At 44.2% G+C, this 22,182-nt stretch overlaps 1 protein-coding gene across 3 annotated transcripts in view; it reads left to right on the top strand.

Annotated features, from left to right (window-relative positions):
* The first annotated feature begins 1,669 nt into the window (after window positions 1-1,669).
* Window positions 1,670-22,182, top strand: part of LOC115125602 (FHF complex subunit HOOK-interacting protein 1B-like) — a 96,801-nt gene continuing 76,288 nt past the window's right edge. For 2 of the 3 annotated variants that reach the window (XM_065016109.1, XM_065016117.1), the window contains exons 1-2: window positions 1,670-1,810; window positions 7,250-7,432. The gene's annotated coding sequence lies outside the window, so the exon portion shown is untranslated. Of the gene's footprint in view, window positions 1,811-4,825; window positions 5,378-7,249; window positions 7,433-22,182 lie in introns of those variants that run through there. The other variant, XM_065016113.1, reaches the window with a different exon arrangement.

Here is a 22,182-nt window from a genome sequence, read left to right as displayed (position 1 = left end):
ACGCTTGACTTTAGACAAGGCGTTGACTATAGACAAAAATCTGACGCTTGACTTTAGACAAGGCGTTGACTATAGACAAAAATCTGACGCTTGACTTTAGACAAGGAGTTGACTATAGACAAAAATCTGACGCTTGACTTTAGACAAAAAATCGGACGGAGTTGATGTTCTACGGAGTAGTATAGACAGTAGCAATGACATCAGTTAATATCCATTATTGAGATGACATCAGTTAATATTCGTGATTGAAATAACATCAGTTAATATCCATTATTGAAATGACATCAGTTAATATCCATTATTGAAATAACATCAGTTAATATCCATTATTGAGATGACATCAGTTAATATCCATTATTGAGATGACATCAGTTAATATACATTATTGAGATGACATCAGTTAATATCCATTATTGAAATATCCATTATTGAAATGACATCAGTTAATATCCATTATTGAAATGACATCAGTTAATTACCATTATTGAAATGACATCAGTTAATATCCATTATTGAAATGACATCAGTTAATATCCATTATTGAAATGACATCAGTTAATTACCATTATTGAAATGACATCAGTTAATATCCATTATTGAGATGACATCAGTTAATATCCATTATTGAGATGACATCAGTTAATATCCATTATTGAGATGACATCAGTTAATATACATTATTGAAATGACATCAGTTAATATCCATTATTGAGATGACATCAGTTTATATCCATTATTGAGATGACATCAGTTAATATCCATTATTGCCAGTTTTTAGAACACCTTTTTGGAGAGTTTGAAATTGGGATCCTTAGCTCAGGATAAGGGCATTTCCAGGCATAGAGTCGACATGGAAACAAAATAAGATTGAAAGTATTTAGAAAATTCCCAAAACAAATATTTTCCTTATAAAATTCCCTTAATGTACATTTTAAGCTCAAATAATGCAAGAAAGTCATTTTTTTTTCAACCATAAAAATGTATTTTTCCTGCCGGATAAGAATTGTCCCGACTTTCAAGAATCACTGAGCTAATTTCCTGCTATTCTACACATTTAGCCTTGAGGCTGAAACTGTGCACATTCATACTGCACTGTGCACACTGGCAAGGCGAGAGGGGGGGGGGTGCTACATACTCTGGGGTCCCCCACAATCTGGGGGCCCCAGAGTATGTAGCACCCCCCCCTCTCGCCTTGCCAGTGTGCACAGTGCAGTATGAATGTTCGATACACACAATAGACTGACTGGAAAGGTTCATTCCCACAGTCAACGTCTTGCCATGAGAGCTAAAGTGAATGTCTCTGAGTAGGTTGATACCCCATTTAATGGGTGATTAATAAGTTAGGCTGTAAAGTGTATAAGTATGCCCCCAATGCAATTCTAAAGTCTGTTACAGCCACAGTGCAATTCCAACAGATTTTTACTTTCAATTTAACTAATTATCATCTTTTGTTATAAATTTGTTTAACAACATTCAGACTTTGTTTCGCATTATCTAGTCCAAATCACTTTCAGATGTGGACTTTTCTTTTTTGAAGGCAAAGCACAAATTCCACAATTGCGGCTAACTAATTCCTTATTGTGTCTAGCATCACACAGGTGGACGAGGACACGGAGACGCGCTTTCTAATCACACAACGTCATCGCGTCCCTTGCGTGTGTGTGCGTGTGAGAGAGAGAGGATTTCGAGAAGGTGGCGAAGAGAGAGAGAGAGATTGTGAAATCATGAAAATGGTTTGTTGTTGTCTGAAGGAATAACCTATGCGACAAAAAAAATGTATACAATTCAACGGCGATCTTCTTTTGCGTCGGTGAGTAGCTAATTACGTTTTCACAGTGTTGGGTAATTATTATTTTACTGTACACTGGTGGACTGACAGTGATATATCCTGGATAGTAAAACTGTTAAATTAGCTTTTCTGTTGGCTAGCTAGCTAGCGAAGTTATCCTGTGGAAATCACTGCTCCTCCGCAGCAGTTTAGCGGTTTTGTTGTTAAATAATGCAAACCCAAACGGTGAGTATTTTGCTGGTTTAATATGACTTTTGTCATTTTGCTTGCTAACGTTATTAAACACGTTTAGCTAGTTGAGTGTGAACACATCCGTTTTTGTTGTTGCTAACGTTTAAATCGCCGAAGAAGGAGACATAACGTTATATGAGCTAGCTAGATAGACAGTTTTTATTAGCTAAATTAGCGCGTTATTGAAACATTATTTTGTTATCAGCTAAACACTGCATCAAACATCAGCACTGTGAATACAGTCCGTGACAGAGAGATATTATGCTAACGACCAGCAGGCAGGCACACTAGTTCCTAAAATATTCCCTTAATGTTACTTTATATTCACTTTGAGAGTTTTGAAATGTGTACCTAGCACCATTTCCCAGTGATTGTAATTGCTAACGTCAGCAATGCTAATAAACGAAGCTAACTGGCTATTTAGCTTAGCCAATCAATTGCTAGTTAGCTAGCTTGTTGCTGGTTATTATTTTAGGATTGGGATAAATATTTTCTAAAACATTGTATTCTAAGCTCATATCTATCAAATGTCTAATCTTCTTTATTAATAATTGACCTGCATCATGTCAAGGTTGGCTGAGGATGTTGTAGCTTAGTGTTTCTCAAAACTTGTTGAGACACGAGCTTCACCTTTTGAGTGTATGATCTACTAGTCTTTCTAGTTAACCTTCATTGTTTTCAGAGTGTACCATTCCTCTCGGTCTACTTCAACACTGGCACAGACCCTGAAATTGTTCTGCGAAAGATGATTTATAATTCTTCAGCACATTTTTAAGTTGGTAATTGAGAACATTTGAGACATGGCCGAACTGTCCAGGTCAAGAGGTTCTTTGTTGAGATGGACTTGACACGACAGGCTGAGGAGCAATGGTGGCTGACTTGCCACTCAATCATTTATCACGGAGATGCATCTTCCTGTGGCCAGAGAGAGAGAGAGAGAGAGAGCACCCTATTACCTAAGTTATGTAGTGCACTACTTTTGACCGTCAAACGTAGTGCACTATACCAAATCAAATTTATTTATTTAGCCCTTCGTACATCAGCTGATATCTCAAAGTGCTCTACAGAAACCCAGCCTAAAACCCCAAACAGCAAGCAATGCAGGTATAAAAGCACGGTGGCTAGGAAAAACTCCCTAGAAAGGCCAAAACCTAGGAAGAAACCTAGAGAGGAACCAGGCTATGTGGGGTGGCCAGTCCTCTTCTGGCTGTGCCGGGTAGAGATTATAACAGAACATGGCCAAGATGTTCAAATGTTCATAAATGACCAGCATGGTTGAATAATAATAAGGCAGAACAGTTGAAACTGGAGCAGCAGCACAGTCAGGTGGACTGGGGACAGCAAGGAGTCATCATGTCAGGTAGTCCTGGGGCACGGTCCTAGGGCTCAGGTCCTCCGAGAGAGAGAAAGAAAGAGAGAATTAGAGAGAGCATATGTGGGGTGGCCAGTCCTCTTCTGGCTGTGCCGGGTGGAGATTATAACAGAACATGGCCAAGATGTTCAAATGTTCATAAATGACCAGCATGGTCGAATAATAGTAAGGCAGAACAGTTGAAACTGGAGCAGCAGCATGGCCAGGTGGACTGGGGACAGCAAGGAGTCATCATGTCAGGTAGTCCTGGGGCATGGTCCTTGGGCTCAGGTCCTCCGAGAGAGAGAAAGAAAGAGAGAAGGAGAGAATTAGAGAACGCACACTTAGATTCACACAGGACACGGAATAGGACAGGAGAAGTACTCCAGATATAACAAACTGACCCTAGCCCCCGACACATAAACTACTGCAGCATAAATACTGGAGGCTGAGACAGGAGGGGTCAGGAGACACTGTGGCCCCATCCGAGGACACCCCCAGACAGGGCCAAACAGGAAGGATATAACCCCACCCACTTTGCCAAAGCACAGCCCCCACACCACTAGAGGGATATCTTCAACCACCAACTATACAGGGGATAGGGTGCCATTTCAGATGCAGGCACAAGAGTTCAACAAACATGACTGGTCAGTTGGCCTCTCTTGAGAATCTCTTCCCTACCCTCATATTTGATCTCTGCCCATTTGTGAGCGTTTACATGGCTTTCACTGAGTCTTTAGGATGTGTGTGTCTGTGTGTGGGAGGTCTGATAACATCATATATAGACTCCCTCTCTGGGAACTGACTCTGCCTCAGGCCTGCTGGATCTCAGCAGAATCATATCTAGCCTATTCACCCAGTTTCTCATCTCTTCCTTTCATACACACACCTCATTCTCTCTCTCTCTCTCTCTCTCTCGACAGAAATATAGACACTCTTGGAGATCCCATAAAGAGCAACAGTAGAACCCAACATAACTAGAGATCCCATAAAGAGCAACCGTAGAACCCAACCTATCTAGAGATCCCATAAAGGCCTCTCACTGTGCTGAGGCAGGCTAACATGTCTAATTTCTGCTCTGACTGTCCGTGTCGACAGAACGGTTTCAAGGTTTGGTTAAGTTTATTTTGGCATTTTATTATGGATTCCCATTTAGTTGTTACAAAAGCAGCAGCTACTCTTCCTGGGGTTCCACACATAACATGAAACCTAATACAGAACATTAATAGACATGAACAGCTCAAGGACAGAACTGCACACATTTTTAGTTCTGTTCACCTCATAACTGACCTTTGTCTTTCCTTTCTACGTCTTATTGTGTACGTGCCTTAATCTCCCAGTGTTAGAATATGAGCAGGTGGACTTTGAGCTCAACTTACTGACTTTTATAGCACCTGAAGAATGTGACCTGGAAATAAAATCCCCACCGTTTTTTGTACATTAACCGGATACGTAGTTCTGCCGTGGCACACCTCCAAGCTTATTTTCTTTCCCCACATTAGCTCAGGGATTGAAAGGCTGACTTCTTTGTTTTGTCAGAAATATTGAGCCTTAAGCTTAGCTGCTGTTCAGCTTATAAACTGCGAACACAAGTTCTGCCATGGGATAGGCCTGTATGGCTATAAGGTGCTTTGTGGGAGCTCTAGCTATGAGTTGATTATATGATGTTGTACAACAGGCAAGAAAACAGAGGAAACGTGACTGAAATGCGCCTGGATTCAACAACCGTAGATTGTTAGCCGTTCGTTAAGGTTTTTGTTAAAGTTTGAGTTCGGACTGGCCTTCATTTCCTTCATTCTTGAGGACCCCCTTCTACTCTCCCTGACTTATATGACTAAGATTGTGCCTTCGGCTTCTGGACAACGAAAGAAAGTTGATATGAAAACCAATAGAACAGGAGAGAAATTCTGGTTAATGGAATGAGGAAATCTTCTTAACCTTAATGAGGAAGACCTCTTAAGTTTTTATGGATGGATTTTTTTTTTGCACGGCTACATTGAAGCAAGGTAAAAACATTCCTCGTTATTTTAAGTAAAGTAAAACGTTCAGGTTTCAAACAATTATGCTACTTCGAGCTCAGATTGCGCAAGGCTGCCTGACAGGTGATATTCCTCTAACTAGACTCTGTGGCGTGTGATAAGTTAGATACATGACGACAAACAAATACCAAATTTAATTACACTATGCATATTAACCTATAGACCAATAAGCATGACTGGGCAATTTTTTTTCACCGGTTAAGCAATTTTAAAAACTTTTTTTCTTCTCCCCTTTATTTAACTAGACAGGTCTGTTAAGAACACCATTCTTAGTTTCAATGACTGCCTACGGGGGAACTGTGGGTTAACTGCCTTGTTGAAGGACAGAAGGACAGATTTTGACCTTGTCAGCTCGGGGATTTGATCTTGCAACTTTTTGGTGACGAGTCCAATGTTCTAACCACTAGGCTACCTGCCGCCTCTACACTCTAACCACTAGGCTACCTGCCGCCTCTACACTCTAACCACTAGGCTACCTGCCGCCTCTACACTCTAACCACTAGGCTACCTGCCAATTGGTAGTTACAGTCTTGTCCCATCACTGCAGCTCCCATACGGACTCGGGAGAGGCGAAGTTCGTGAGTCATGCGTACTCCGAAACATGACGCTTCCAAGCCACACTGCTTCTTAACACACTGCTCGTTGAACCCGGGAAGCCAGCCGCACCAATGTCTTGTTGGAAACGCCATACAGCTGGCAACTGAAGTCATCGTGCATTGCGCCCAGCCCGCCACAAGGAGTTGCTAGATCTCAATGGGACAAATGCCGGCCGGCCAAAACCCTTCCCCTAACCCGGACAACACTGGGACATTTGTGCACTGCCTCACTTGTTCTTATGTCCCCGTGTTGTTGATGAGAGATGATACAGTACCCTCTGCCATCCTGAAGAAGCACTCCCACGTTGTCTCTGACTTGACCTGAGCTGTGGTTTTAGCGGTTTCTCCTGCGCTCCGTAAACAACCGTTAACAGAACGGAACACGAGGAGGATTCCAGTCCCCAGTCCACCTGGCTGTGCTGCTGCTCCAGTTTAAACTGTTCTGCCTGTGGCTATGGAATCCTGACCTGTTCACCGGACGTGCTACCTTGTCCCAGACCTGCTGTTTTCAACTCTCTAGAGACAGCAGGAGCAGTAGAGATACTCTTAATCATCGGCTATGAAAAGCCAACTGACATTTACTCCTGAGGTGCTGACCTGTTTCACCCTCGACAACTAGTGTGATTACTATTATTTGACCATGCTGGTCATTTATGAACATTTGAACATCTTGGCCATGTTCTGTTATAATCTCCACCCGGCACAGCCAGAAGAGGACTGGCCACCCCTCATAGCCTGGTTCCTCTCTAGGTTTCTGCCTAGGTTTTGGCCTTTCTAGGGGTGTTTTTCCTAGTCACCGTGCTTCTACACCTGCATTGCTTGCTGTTTTGGGGTTTTATGCTGGGTTTCTGTACAGCACTTTGAGACATCAGCTGATGTACGAAGGGCTATATAAATACATTTGATTTGATTCTGTTCTACTCCAGCCTACAGTCGTTAAACTGGAAGACTTCTGACCTCTTGTCTTGCATTTAAATTCCTCTCGGTCTACTTCAACCGGGGCCTATAGTGGTTGTTTAGACTGGTGAGTAATGGCTGGGGCTCCCGGAGGACGGCGCACCAGTGGGATGAAACCGAACACTGCCTGTCGTAGCCCAGCATTAGGAGACAGTGCTGTAACAGTACACCTTCACTGTCACTACTGTCTGTCTGTCTTCACCAGACTAGACCTGTAGTTTAGTATAATACAATGGTTTACCACAGCCTATAACCAAACTCTGTCTCTCTGTGTTTCAATATTCAGTCCCGGGGTAGCAGTTGGGGCTAAGGAAGGCTAAGCTGATTGCTGCTGGCTGGTGACTTCCCTTAGAAGCTGGTGTTGGACTGGAGCAGCCCGCTAGGGCCATGAGCCAGAAGTCCCTCTTCCCTCTGAGGACCAGAGCCAACATGGAGGTTTAGACCAGACAGACGCTGAGCAAGTGTTCAGGTAAGATGTTTTTTTTTTTTTTACAGGACCTCTCTCTCTCTCTCTCTCTCTCTCTCTCTCTCTCTCTCTCTCTGTACACGTGATGTAAGCAAACGAAACCGCAATGAATCGTAGTGACTCTCTGAGGTGGTACAAAACCTACTTTATGTCCCAGCAGCCTCTGTTCTCGTCTTGAGCCAAGTATAGCAGTGCGTTGTCGTGATTGAGTTGTTTTGAGGAAATGTTCAAGACACTGTAAATACAAGTGTTCCACATCCGTTAGTAGCTTAACTTCTTGTTTCTTTGTCCGATTTCAAAAAGGCTTTACAGCGAAAGCACAGTATGTGATTATCTGAGGACAGCGCCACCACACACAAAAGCATTACATACATTTCCAACCAAGCAGAGGCGTCACGGAAGTCAGAAATAGCGATAAAATAAATCACTTACCTTTGAAGATCTTCATCTGGTTGCAATCACAAGGGTCCCAGCTACATAACAAATGGTCCTTTCTGTATATCCCCAAAAAAAGTCTGTTTCATTGGCGCGCTTGACTCAGTAATCCACCGGTTTCCCTCTTTCAAAATGCATACAAATGAATCCTGTAAATTACCAATAAACTTCTTCCAAACATATCAAACAAAGTTCCTAATCAATCATCAGGTACCCTAATATGTAAATAAACAATACAATTTAAGACTGAGAATACCGGAGACCATTCCTTGAGATAAATAACGATGTGCTCGCCCTCACCAGAACGCGCCACAAACACTACAGCCAAATTGTAGCTCATTTTTCAAAATACAAGCCTGGAACTCTTTCCAAAGACTGTTGACATCTAAGTGGAAGCCGTAGAAACTGCAATCCGGGAGGTTTTCCTTTTTATATTCCCATTCCCAGCCATTGTAATCAGTGGTGAGCTGGGGGGAAAAAAAAAACATCTGGATGGGTTGTCCTCGAGTTTTTGCCTGACATATCAGTTCTGTTATACTCGGACATTATTTTATCAGTTTTGGAAACTTTAGAGTGTTTTCTATACAATACTACCCGTTTTTATATGCATATCCTAGCTTCTGGGCCTGAGTTACAGGCAGTTTACTTTGGGCACCTCATTCATCCAAACTTCCGACTACTGCCCCCTAGCCCGAAGAAGTTAATTGCTGTTAAATGTGGCCTGTCTTAGTCACAGAACAAGATCTTTCCTGATATCTAAATAGTCAAAGTAAAAAAAAAAAATCATTTTATTAATTGAAATATATGTATTTTTTAAACTAAAATTAAAATGTACTTCACCGCTTTTCTCTCAAATTTCTTGTCCCATCACTGCAACTCCACTACGGAGTTGCATCCTCCGAAACCTGACCCTGCTAAGCCGCGCTGCTTCTTGACACACTGCTCGCTTAACCCGGAAGCCAGCCGCACCTAATGTGTCGTAGGAAACACCATACATCCGAAGTCAGCGTGCCCGGGCCCACCACAAGGAGTTACTAGAGCGCGATGGGACAAGAACATCCGGGCCGGCCAATCCCTCCCCTAACCCAGACGACGCTGGGCCAATTGTGTGCCGCCTCATGGGTCTCCCAGTCGCGTCAGGCTGCGACACGGCCCGGGATCAAACCCGGGTCTGTAGTGAGGCAGTGCCTTAGACTGCTGCGCTACTCGGGAGGCCCGTTGATCTGTGCCGTGTCTTGTGGACCCTCCTCCGTTGGTGTGAGCCTGTAGGGTTATTGCTAGCATATTATTGTCAGGGCTGACCGGAGGGCGGAATGTTACATGCTATAATAGTAAAATGCCTTTTCATGTAGCCCATAGCCAATAACCCATAGCTCATAGCCCATAGCCAATAACCCATAGCTCATAGCTCATAGCCCATAGCTCATAGCCCATAGCCCATAACTCATAGCCCATAGCTCATAGCCCATAGCTCATAGCCCATAGCTCATAGCCCATAGCCCATAACTCATAGCCCATAACTCATAGCCCATAGCCCATAGCTCATAGCCCATAGCCCATAGCTCATAGCTCATAGCCCATAGCCCATAGCTCATAGCCCATAGCTCATAGCCCATAACTCATAGCCCATGACTCATAGCCCATGACTCATAGCTCATAGCCCATAGCTCATAGCCCATAGCTCATAGCTCATAGCTCATAGCCCATAGCTCATAGCTCATAGCTCATAGCTCATAACTCATAGCCCATGAGCTTGAAAATAAAACAATGACTTTGTTCCTCCGTAGGCTACATTTTACATTGCTCAACCGCAAACGACGCGCCGTACATAAATATTTCATTCTAAAGTTAGTTACACACAAGGATCTAAAATAACCACGGATACTCTAACAAATACAGACGTCTGTTCGGATATCCTGATTTTCAATTAACTGTGCCCATTCCTATTGAATCAAATCAAATGTATTTATATAGCCCTTCTTACATCAGCTGGTATCTCAAAGTGCTGTATAGAAACCCTAAAACCCCAAACAGCAAGCAATGCAGGTGTAGAAGCACAGTGGCTAGGAACAACTCCCTAGAAAGGCCAGAACCTAGGAAGAAACCTAGAGAGGAACCAGGCTATGAGGGGTGGCCAGTCCTCTTCTGGCTGTGCCGGGTGGAAATTATAACAGAACATGGCCAAGCTGTTCAAATGTTCTCTCTCCTGCTGAAAGGAATGTCCTTCTTTACTCTCCCTCTGTCTGAGCCGAAGGCCCGTGCTGCTGTTCTGTGTTAGGATGGAGGTTATTAGGGTCGGAGGTGTAAACTTAAAAGTAAACTTAAAATCAAATTTAATAATTTAAAACATTGCATCGATTTTCAATGACTTCTCAATAAACTGAAAAGGAGAAGCTATGTGAAAAGTTTAGCTGACTTGGACTCGAATTGACCCCGACCCTGCCCTCTACACACGAGGGCCTCACGCGACACGGTGCTGGCTCAAAGGTCACTGCAAACAGAACGTTTTGTGTGTTGTAGAAGGGTATGGAAGCGTAGTGCCAGGTAGGTAGGTAGGTAATTCCTTTTGGATTTCTATGTGTGTCTTAGATAGGCAAATAAATATTGGCCCTTTTCACAGTAGGTCGGAGCATCTCACATGCCTCTGAACTGTAGCCTAATACGTTTTAGGAGAGCAGTATAGGGAATTTAAACTTTTCTTGGACTCAAATTTTTCCCCAACATCGGATACCCCCCCCAACTTCGGACACTCTAGCGGTTAGTGGAATGGCCTCCGAGCTCAACATTTTAAATGGACTGTAAAATAACGGTACGCTTTGCGACTAAAGACACCCTTCCAGCTAGCTGACCACCGATATACATGGCTATTTATGTAAGTTATGTTTTGAAAGTAAATAAAACAATTATATTCACATTTTGTGGGACACTGTATATTGTAAAATTATACTGCGCGACAGACTATTTTTCCTCTGAAATATAGATAACGGATTTCAGGCAAGTCATTTGTTTGTTTTTTTATCTCGAAGGATAGCCAACTATCTAGTAAACACTTCGGATATAAGGTTGTATTTAAAAAAAAAAAATCTTATAATTGATCAAAATAGTAAGATGGCCAAAATAGTAAGATGGCCAATAGCTGTATGTCGATTAATACGTGACTTTTTTTGTTGTTGGGTAAACTGCTTATCAAAAAGCTGATAGTAGTATTTCCACTGAAATGTCAAACATGCTAATTACTAACATTAGCTAACATTTTTATGACACCAATAATCACAAATCCATTGATGGCTTGATCACAAGATAACACTTGTTGAAGGTAATATATATATATTTTTATAACAGCTGGTGTGAATATGCCGATTTAATACGGGGTGCTAGGCTAAGGTTTGTTATCCTGCCTATCTCATTCTGAGGTGAGTGGTACCACCTACATTTTCAGTCAGTCTGGGCCCGGGAACAGAGCTGGAAAGACAGAAGGAGGATACTGCTGCTTCTCTCTCTTTCTCAAGCTGTTCTCTTCCTTTACTTTGTCTTCCTCCTCTTAGCAGAGACACAAACTGACATTTTAACAGCTTTATGTAGTTAGACGAACACTGGTTGTGTGTGTGTGGGGGGGGGGGGGTGATTGTTGGGTTCAGTCAGAGCTCCTTTGAAGGGACCCACCCAGCGACAGATGATGTCATTGGAACTTCGGGACCAGGCCGGGCCCCATCTCAGGCTGGCTCTTGGAAGGAAATGGTCACAGGATGTTCCAGGGAAGTTTTGGGGGGGGGGGAAAGGCAGGACCGGGTGGGGCAGGGAGGATTTACCAGCTCTGTTTTTGTTGTTTGAGTCTGTCTGTCTGTTAGCTCTTTGACTGACCATTTCAGAAGTTACGTAAGAGATGCCTTGTGTCCAACTAATACTTTTGCTTTGTGGTCTGTCTTTTCTTTTGACATGATAAAGTTAGAGAAGAAATCCTGTTTTTAAATTGTGGATGCGGAAGGTTAACGTTATTCTATGTTACATGCTATTCCATGTTCTGATTCCAGGAAATGAAATCAGAAATCAATCTGAAATCAGTATTTTCCATCTCGGTAGCGTTGTAACCTTGTTTTTGTGCCTAAAGGACAGAGCTGGCTGACGTAATGTGCAGTGACATCCATGAAAGGGATTGATATATGCAGCTGAACATGCTGTGATAAATCACAAGGCCTGTGGAAAGGTTGTTACCTCGGAATGTGTGGGGGGGGCACGTTGCTGTCGTTTGGGGCGGGGTCAAACGTCCTATCGTGATATACCGTGCTATCGCTAATTTCCTTTCCTGTAATATGAAGTGTTGACGGAGTGAATGACGAGTGGAAAAAACTCACTTTAACATGTATTGCTGGTGAGTGCCTGAGGCGATCGTCATTTGGTTCAGTCAGGAAAACCATCCTGTAATCTAGTCATGGCTCATCCTATAATGACTACCTAATGTCTACACAGTACAGTTCCCGCTCAGCCCAGTCAAAACTGTTCGCTGCTCTGTCCCCAATGGTGGAACAAACTCCCTCACGACGCCAGGACAGAGGAGTCAATCACCACCTTCCGGAGACACCTGAAACCCCACCTCTTTAAGGAATATCTAGGATAGGATAAAGTAATCCCTCTCACCCCCCCCCCCCCCCCCTTAAAAGATTTAGATGCACTACTGTTCCACTGGATGTCATAAGGTGAATGCACCAATTTGTAAGTCGCTCTGGATAAGAGCGTCTGCTAAATGACTTAAATGTAAATGTACACACACCTTTTCTATTCATATACTGTCTACACACACCATTCATATACACAGTGAGTCACGTGGCTCTACCTCCTTTACTTCATTTGCACACGCTGTATATAGATTATTCTATCGTGTTATTGACTGTACGTTTGTTTTTTGACGCTTTGTTTTATCTTGGCCAGGTTGCAGTTGTAAATGAGAACTTGTTCTTAACTGGCCGACCTGGTTAAATAAAGGTGTTCTCACCTGGCCGACCTGGTTAAATAAAGGTGGAATAAAAATATAAAGCAGGCAGACAGGCATCGAGGCATTCAGTTACTGTTTGATTGAACGTTAGAATGGGCAGAACGAGTGACCTAAGGAACTTTGAGCGTGGTGTGATCATCGGTGCCAGGCGCACTGGTTCCAGTACCTCAGAAACGTCCGGCCTCCTGGGCATTTCACACGCGACAGTGTTTTACAGAGAATGGTGCGACAAACAATAATTGTGTGCATTGTTATTGGGGGGGGGGGAGAGCAAGAGATCCTCCTCCCGCTGCTGCTGGTCTTCACATCCTACTGTTACGCACCAAATAGACCACACCAACTTCTCCATTTAGAGTGCCAATTCATTTAACTATTTGTACCGATCTGCGTGCTAGTTATGCTTTTATATGCACATTTTGTTTAATTTATATTAATGTCTTTGTATCTAAATCATTACAGTGCCTTTGCAAAAGTATTCAACCTCCTTGGAGTTTTTCCTATTTTGTTGCATTACAACCTGTAACTTAAATGGATTTCTATTTGGATTTCATGTCATAAACAAATAGTCCAAAGTGGTGAAGTGAAATAAAATAAAAACTTATTTCAAAAATAAATAAATACATTTTAAATGGAATGTAAAAAAATGTCAATGGAGAAGTGGTGTGTGTTTATGTATTCACCTCCTTTGCTATGAAGCTATGAAGTCACATAATTAGTTAAATTACGGTCCACCTGTAGGCAATTAAGTGTCACATGATCTCAGTATGTATGTATATGTGTATATATATATATATATATATATGTATATATATATATACCTGTTCTGAAAGGCCTCAGTCTGCAACACCATTCAGCAAGGGGCACCACCAAGCAAGCGGCACCATGAAGACCAGGGAGCTCTCCAAACAGGTCAGGGACAAAGTTGTGGAGAAGTAAAGATCAGGGTTGGGTTATAAAAAAATATGTGAAACTTTGAACATCCCACAGAGCACCATTACATCCATTATTAAATAATGTAAAGAATATGTCACCACAACAAACCTACCAAGAGAGGGCCGCCCACCAAAACCCACGGACCAGGCAAGGAGGACTATAATCAGAGAGGCAACAACGAAACCAAAGATAACCCTGAAGGAGCTGCAAAGCTCCACAGCTGAGATTGGAGTATCTTTTCATAGGACCACTTTAAGCCGTACACTTCACAGAGCTGGGCTTTACAGAAGAGTGGCCAGAAAAGAGCCATTGCTTAAATAAAAAAAAATAAGCAAAGACGTTTGGTGTTCGCCAAAAGGCATGTGGGAGACTCTCCAAACATATTGAAGAAGGTCCTCTGGTCTGAGAACACCATCCCCACAGTGAAGCATGGTGGTGGCAGCATGCTGTGGGGATGTTTTTCATCTGCAGTGACTGGGAATTTGAAGGAATGATGGATGGCGCTAAATACAGGGAAATTCATGAGGGAAACCTGTTTCAGTCTTCCAGAGATTTGAGACTGGGACGGAAGTTCACCTTCCAGCAGGACAGTGACCCTAAGCATACTGCTAAAGCAACACTCGAGTGGTTTAAGGGGAAACATTTAAATGTCTTGGAATGGCCTAGTCAAAGCTTAGTCCAATTGAGAATCTGTGGTATGATTTAAAGATTGCTGTACAACAGCAGAACCCATTCAACTTGAAGGAGCTGGAGCAGTTTTGCCTTGAAGAATGGACAACAATCCCAGTGGCTAGATGTGCCAAACTTATAGACACATATCCCAAGAGATTTGCAGCTGTAATTGCTGCAAAAGGTGGCTCTAGTAATTATTGACTTTGGGGGGGTGAATAAAAAACTGAAAACTGTTTTTGTCTTTATTTCCTGTTTGTTCCACAATATAAATAAACAAATATTTTTCAAAGTGGTAGGCATGTTGTGTAAATCAAATGAAACAAACTCCTCAAATCCGATTTAATTCCAGGTTGAAAGGCAGCAAAATAGGAAAAATGCCAAAGGGGATGAATACTTTCGCAAGCCGCTGTACCATGGGGTTAATCAAAATTCTCGGTTTGCCATCCCCGCATCCTCCACAATGGTTTAGTCCACTGAGACAGCCGTGAATCAGACCAGTGTCTCATGTGCCAACAAAAATAGGTGTATATTTTAGACTGCTCAATTTAAAAAAAAATCTTGGTCGATCAACAGTCCATCAAGCAATCAACTACATGGGGTCTGTCCTACTATAGTGTATGTACTATTTAGGCACCTGTACTGAGCCATAAGGGAGACTTGGCATCTACCACACCACTATCAGATTAGAGCCATAAGGGAGACTTGGCATCTACCACCCCACTATCAGATTAGAGCCATAAGGGAGGCTATACATCTACCACCCCACTATCAGATTAGAGCCATAAGGGAGACTGGACATCTACCACCCCACTATCAGATTAGAGCCATAAGGGAGACTGGACATCTACCACCCCACTATCAGATTAGAGCCATAAGGGAGGCTATACATCTACCACCCCACTATCAGATTAGAGCCATAAGGGAGGCTATACATCTACCACCCCACTATCAGATTAGAGCCATAAGGGAGACTGGACATCTACCACCCCACTATCAGATTAGATCCATAAGGGAGACTGGACATCTACCACCCCACTATCAGATTAGAGCCATAAGGGAGGCTATACATCTACCACCCCACTATCAGATTAGAGCCATAAGGGAGGCTATACATCTACCACCCCACTATCAGATTAGATCCATAAGGGAGGCTATACATCTACCACCCCACTATCAGATTAGAGCCATAAGGGAGGCTATACATCTACCACCCCACTATCAGATTAGAGCCATAAGGGAGACTGGACATCTACCACCCCACTATCAGATTAGAGCCATAAGGGAGACTGGACATCTACCACCCCACAACCACTATCAGATTAGGGGGGGGGGGGGGTAATGTAGCCTATATTTTAAAACATTTATTTTTCCATGTACAGGCACACCCCATCTGTTTTAATAAAAACAACTATATGTACTGAGTTTGTCTGATGCTTTTAAGCACACTGTTTTAATCAAATAATTAAGACACACAAATGCCTTGAGGAAGCCAGAGATCAAGCCTGAGGGTTGAGCATTGCAGTAGTCTAATCTAGAAGTGACAAAAGCATATATTCTTTTCTGCATCATTTCTGGACAAAGTTTCAGATATTTGCGATGTTACGAAAGATGGGGGGGGGGGGGGGGAAGCTGTCTTTTGAAATATCCTTGATGTGTTTGTGAAAAGAGAGATCAGGGTCCAGGGTAACGTCGAGGTCCTTCACAGTTTTATTGGAGACGACTGTACAATCATCAAGATTTAATTGTCAGATCCTGTCAATCATTGTCATCAGACGATGCTATTGTAAAATCGTCATCGTGAGCTGCCTGTTGGTCTTCTGTCACAAAGAACAACATTGGAACGTAATGGTTATTTTAAAAGCTTTTGAACCGGTTGATAACGTTCTTTTTACATTCTGGGCATTTTTTTCCCTCAGTCCCACGAAAGAGAAATGCAACAAAGCGCCAATGCAAAGCCCTCACTGCCCTCACTGTCACTCAAACTTATTCCAGTCTCTGCCTGCCAGCTGAAAATCTTTGTTTGTGTAGTCTACCTGCCCCTCCCCCCTAAGCAAAGAGTCTACTGTAGCCCCCCTAGGCGTGCCTAGTCTACTGTAGCCCCCACCCCCAGGCGTGCAGTCTTCTGTAGCCCCTCCCCCAGGCGTGCAGTCTTCTGTAGCCCCTCCCCCAGGCGTGCAGTCTTCTGTAGCCCCTCCCCCAGGCGTGCAGTCTTCTGTAGCCCCTCCCCCCAGGCGTGCAGTCTACTGTAGCCCCTCCCCCAGGCGTGCAGAGTACTGTAGCCCCTCCCCCCCAGGCGTGCAGTCTACTGTAGCCCCTCCCCCAGGCGTGCAGAGTCTACTGTAGCCCCTCCCCCCAGGCGTGCAGTCTTCTGTAGCCCCTCCCCCAGGCGTGCAGTCTACTGTAGCCCCTCCCCCAGGCGTGCAGAGTCTACTGTAGCCCCTCCCCCAGGCGTGCAGTCTTCTGTAGCCCCTCCCCCAGGCGTGCAGTCTACTGTAGCCCCTCCCCCAGGCGTGCAGTCTACTGTAGCCCCTCCCCCAGGCGTGCAGAGTCTACTGTAGCCCCTCCCCCAGGCGTGCAGAGTCTACTGTAGCCCCTCCCCCAGGCGTGCAGAGTCTACTGTAGCCCCTCCCCCCCAGGCGTGCAGTCTTCTGTGGCCCCTCCCCCAGGCGTGCAGTCTACTGTAGCCCCTCCCCCAGGCGTGCAGTCTACTGTAGCCCCTCCCCCAGGCGTGCAGAGTCTACTGTAGCCCCTCCCCCAGGCGTGCAGAGTCTACTGTAGCCCCTCCCCCAGGCGTGCAGAGTCTACTGTAGCCCCTCCCCCAGGCGTGCAGAGTCTACTGTAGCCCCTCCCCCAGGCGTGCAGAGTCTACTGTAGCCCCTCCCCCAGGCGTGCAGTCTACTGTAGCCCCTCCCCCAGGCGTGCAGAGTCTACTGTAGCCCCTCCCCCAGGCGTGCAGAGTCTACTGTAGCCCCTCCCCCAGGCGTGCAGTCTTCTGTAGCCCCTCTCCCCAGGCGTGCAGTCTACTGTAGCCCCTCCCCCAGGCGTGCAGTCTACTGTAGCCCCTCCCCCAGGCGTGCAGAGTCTACTGTAGCCCCTCCCCCAGGCGTGCAGTCTACTGTAGCCCCTCCCCCAGGCGTGCAGTCTACTGTAGCCCCTCCCCCCAGGCGTGCAGTCTTCTGTAGCCCCTCCCCCCAGGCGTGCAGTCTACTGTAGCCCCTCCCCCAGGCGTGCAGAGTCTATTGTAGCCCCTCCCCCAGGCGTGCAGTCTTCTGTAGCCCCTCCCCCCCAGGCGTGCAGTCTACTGTAGCCCCTCCCCCAGGCGTGCAGTCTACTGTAGCCCCTCCCCCCAGGCGTGCAGTCTACTGTAGCTACTGCCTTTACAGGACTGATTCAGAAATGAGGGAGTGGTTTAATTAGAGAACAGTTCTGAACTTTTTCAATGCTATTTAAGAATACTACAGTTATCATGTTTCACATTGGATTGTTTACTTTGTTTCTGGTGCCACTCTGCACACACACAAGCTTTCTTGTTAGCTAGCTAGCCCGTTAGCTAGCCCGTTAGCTAGCTCTCTCAAACTCTAGGCGACATCATTTGTAATGCAATGGAACTGAGTCATGGCCAAGGGCTAGTTCTGGTCCAATGTTAGTTAAGCCAACTCTCTGAAGTTAAAAGGCATTCAAAGTTCCTCTATAGAAGCTACTCCTCTGTAGGTATAATTTTGCAAATTCAAGTCATAACAACAAGATGCCCAGCGCCTTATTACCCAGAGTTCCCCTCACCTGCAAAGTTTCAGTCACATATCGTACCCTACACTACACTTCTTAATTTTTTGTTGTTGTTGTTTTTAAATGGTTCTGTTCAGAACAAAGCTATTGGGAAATAATGTTGGTTCCAACCCGAGGTTAATTTAGATATTCTGTTCCTAAGTGGTGAATCATCCTCCCACGCTCTTTCTCTTTCTCTCCTCTACTCTTTCACGTTCATTCTCTCCTTCTCTTGCTCTCCCTCTTACATGCTTCAGCTCTCTTGTTTTCCCACTCTCCTGCTGTCTTTACTGTACTGACTTTATTGTCCCCATGGGGACAGTTTGTTGGTGTCATGTACACGTTTTTAAATAACCAAACAAGTTGACAATACAACTTTCATAACTGTAACATACCAATAAAAAGAGACAAGAGTCCTGGTCTTACTGGGACGGTAGGAACATTAACCTGCTGGTCTTACTGGGTGGATAGGAACATTAGCCTGCTGGTCTTACTGAGTGGATAGGAACATTAGCCTGCTGGTCTTACTGGGTGGATAGGAACATTAGCCTGCTGGTCTTACTGGGTGGATAGGAACATTAGCCTGCTGGTCTTACTGGGTGGATAGGAACATTAGCCTGCTGGTCTTACTGGGTGGATAGGAACATTAGCCTGCTGGTCTTACTGGGTGGATAGGAACATTAGCCTGCTGGTCTTACTGGGTGGATAGGAACATTAGCCTGCTGGTCTTACTGGGTGGATAGGAACATTAGCCTGCTGGTCTTACTGGGTGGATAGGAACATTAGCCTGCTGGTCTTACTGGGTGGATAGGAACATTAGCCTGCTGGTCTTACTGGGTCTATAGGAACATTAGCCTGCTGGTCTTACTGAGTGGATAGGAACATTAGCCTGCTGGTCTTACTGGGTGGATAGGAACATTAGCCTGCTGGTCTTACTGAGTGGATAGGAACATTAGCCTGCTGGTCTTACTGGGTGGATAGGAACATTAGCCTGCTGGTCTTACTGGGTGGATAGGAACATTAGCCTGCTGGTCTTACTGGGTCTATAGGAACATTAGCCCTGCTGGTCTTACTGAGTGGATAGGAACATTAGCCTGCTGGTCTTACTGGGTGGATAGGAACATTAGCCTGCTGGTCTTACTGCGTGGATAGGAACATTAGCCTGCTGGTCTTACTGGGTGGATAGGAACATTAGCCTGCTGGTCTTACTGGGTGGATAGGAACATTAGCCTGCTGGTCTTACTGGGTGGATAGGAACATTAGCCTGCTGGTCTTACTGGGTGGATAGGAACATTAGCCTGCTGGTCTTACTGGGTCTATAGGAACATTAGCCTGCTGGTCTTACTGAGTGGATAGGAACATTAGCCTGCTGGTCTTACTGGGTGGATAGGAACATTAGCCTGCTGGTCTTACTGAGTGGATAGGAACATTAGCCTGCTGGTCTTACTGGGTGGATAGGAACATTAGCCTGCTGGTCTTACTGGGTGGATAGGAACATTAGCCTGCTGGTCTTACTGGGTGGATAGGAACATTAGCCTGCTGGTCTTACTGGGTCTATAGGAACATTAGCCTGCTGGTCTTACTGAGTGGATAGGAACATTAGCCTGCTGGTCTTACTGGGTGGATAGGAACATTAGCCTGCTGGTCTTACTGGGTGGATAGGAACATTAGCCTGCTGGTCTTACTGGGTCTATAGGAACATTAGCCTGCTGGTCTTACTGAGTGGATAGGAACATTAGCCTGCTGGTCTTACTGGGTGGATAGGAACATTAGCCTGCTGGTCTTACTGAGTGGATAGGAACATTAGCCTGCTGGTCTTACTGGGTGGATAGGAACATTAGCCTGCTGGTCTTACTGGGTGGATAGGAACATTAGCCTGCTGGTCTTACTGGGTGGATAGGAACATTAGCCTGCTGGTCTTACTGGGTCTATAGGAACATTAGCCTGCTGGTCTTACTGAGTGGATAGGAACATTAGCCTGCTGGTCTTACTGGGTGGATAGGAACATTAGCCTGCTGGTCTTACTGGGTGGATAGGAACATTAGCCTGCTGGCCTTACTGAGTGGATAGGAACATTAGCCTGCTGGTCTTACTGGGTGGATAGGAACATTAGCCTGCTGGTCTTACTGGGTGGATAGGAACATTAGCCTGCTGGTCTTACTGGGTGGATAGGAACATTAGCCTGCTGGTCTTACTGGGTCTATAGGAACATTAGCCTGCTGGTCTTACTGAGTGGATAGGAACATTAGCCTGCTGGTCTTACTGGGTGGATAGGAACATTAGCCTGCTGGTCTTACTGGGTCTATAGGAACATTAGCCTGCTGGTCTTACTGAGTGGATAGGAACATTAGCCTGCTGGTCTTACTGGGTGGATAGGAACATTAGCCTGCTGGTCTTACTGGGTGGATAGGAACATTAGCCTGCTGGTCTTACTGGGTGGATAGGAACATTAGCCTGCTGGTCTTACTGAGTCTATAGGAACATTAGCCTGCTGGCCTTACTGGGTGGATAGGAACATTAGCCTGCTGGTCTTACTGGGTGGATAGGAACATGAGCCTGCTGATAGGATTTTTAATGAATTTATTTGCAAATTATGGTGATATATTGATATGTATATATTAGTCACCACATCTACATAAATACTTATTTTCCACCATAATTTTAAAATAAATTCATAAAAAAATCCTACAATGTGATTTTCTGGATTTTTTTCTCTCTAATTTTGTCTGTCATAGTTGAAGTGTACCTATGATGAAAATTACAGGCCTCTCATCTTTTTAAGTGGGAGAACTTCCACAATTGGTGGCTGACTAAATACTTTTTTGCCCCACTGTACAAGTGTTACACATTGATTTAAAGATTAACTTCTTGTTAATCCAACCACGGTGTCAGATTTCAAAAATACTTTACAGCGAAAGCATACCATGCGATTATCTGAGAACAGCGCCCAGCAGACAAATCATTACAAACAGTAACCAGCCAAGTAGAGGAGTAACAAAAGTCAGAAATAGCGATAAAATGTATCACTTACCTTTGATCTTCTTATGATTGCACTTCCAAGACTCCATGTTACACAATAAATGTTTGTTTTGTTCGATAATGTCCCTCTTTATATTCAAAAACCTCCGTTTTGTTCAGTAATCCATTGGAACAATGCCCGGTCACAACAGACAGACGAAAAATCAAAAAAGTATCATAAAAGTTGGTAGAAACATGTCAAACGATTTACAATCAATCCTCAGGTTGTTTTTGTCATAAATAATCGATCATATTTCAACCGGACAATAGCTTCGTGTATTGGAAGCCATAGGGATCGTAAACTACATCATAAGTCTTTGTATGGTGGATAGGCTTTCAATGGAAAAACAGCCTTTCAAAATAATAGCACTTCCTGGATGGATTTTCCTCAGGTTTTTTCCTGCCATATCAGTTCTGTTATACTCACAGACATTATTTGAACCGTTTTTGAAAATGTAGACTCTTTTCTATCCAAATCTACCAATTATATGCATATCCTAGCTTCTGGACCTGAGTAGCAGGCAGTTTACTTTGGGCACGCTTTTCATTCAAAATTCCGAATGCTGCCCCCTACCCTAGTGAGGTTAACAAACTATTGTTTTGGCAAGTCGGTTAGGACATCTACTTTGTGTATGACACAAGTAATTTTTCCAACAATTGTTTACAGGTAGATTTCACTTATAATTCACCATATCACAATTCCAGTGGGTCAGAAGTTTACATACACTAAGTTGGCTGTGCCTTTAAACAGCTTGGAAAATTCCAGAAAATGATGTTGTGGCTTGAGAAGCTTCTGATTTTCATCATTTGAGTCCATTGGAGGGAACCTGCGGATGTATTTCAGGGCCTACCTTCAAACTCAGTGCCTCTTTGCTTGAAATCATGGGAAAATCAAAAGAAATCACCTCAGAAATAAAATTGTAGGCCTCCACAAGTCTGG

The sequence above is a fragment of the Oncorhynchus nerka genome, linkage group LG3 (genome assembly GCF_034236695.1).
Source record: "Oncorhynchus nerka isolate Pitt River linkage group LG3, Oner_Uvic_2.0, whole genome shotgun sequence".
NCBI lineage: Eukaryota > Metazoa > Chordata > Actinopteri > Salmoniformes > Salmonidae > Oncorhynchus > Oncorhynchus nerka.
The sequence above is the reverse complement of the archived record's forward strand: the minus strand, read 5'-3'. Positions and strand labels throughout refer to the sequence as shown.